Here is a 654-nt window from a genome sequence, read left to right as displayed (position 1 = left end):
TCCTCCGAGCTCCTGTGGTTGTTTTCCCCTGTTCTGTCCCTTTTCTTTTCATCGTTTTCTTTCATGTGGGGGATTAGTAAGGAAACCCCCTGCCTTCCCCAATCCCTTCCATCATAAGAGTAAATCTCATCTGTGCAGGAAACATGGCTTTCTGAGGGGCTGGTCTGCAACTGTTGAGTAAGCTCCTGCAGGCGCTAAGGACCATCACAAACCTTGCTACCTTCTGCTCCAAGTTCAAGGCGCACTTCTTCAACCTGGCCCTCACTAGCATAAACACAGAGCAGCAGGTACATTTTACACAACCAACAAACCCTACCAGAACAAAACTCTACACACCAATGTCTCCCTGGGGTGAGGATGAGAGGGAAACCAGATCACACCTGACAGAATTTAGTCACATCCCTGAATGCATGCCTTGTAGGTGCTGAGATAATCTGGAGGTGAGGGCAGGATAAGAACCTATAAAGGAATCTTTAGGGGAATAACTGGTTGTCCATGCTGCAGTAGCAGTGGGTATGGCTGTTCTACCCTGATCACCTACTCCCTGGCCAGGTTCTCAGGATCTGGAAGAATCCTCACATGTATGTGAAGGGAGTTCTCTCATCTGTTGGGCGGTTTACCCAGTGGAGGCTCTCTTTCCACCTTAAATCATTT

This window comes from Chrysemys picta, chromosome 4 (genome assembly GCF_011386835.1).
Source record: "Chrysemys picta bellii isolate R12L10 chromosome 4, ASM1138683v2, whole genome shotgun sequence".
Classification (NCBI taxonomy): domain Eukaryota; kingdom Metazoa; phylum Chordata; order Testudines; family Emydidae; genus Chrysemys; species Chrysemys picta.
The sequence above is the reverse complement of the archived record's forward strand: the minus strand, read 5'-3'. Positions refer to the sequence as shown.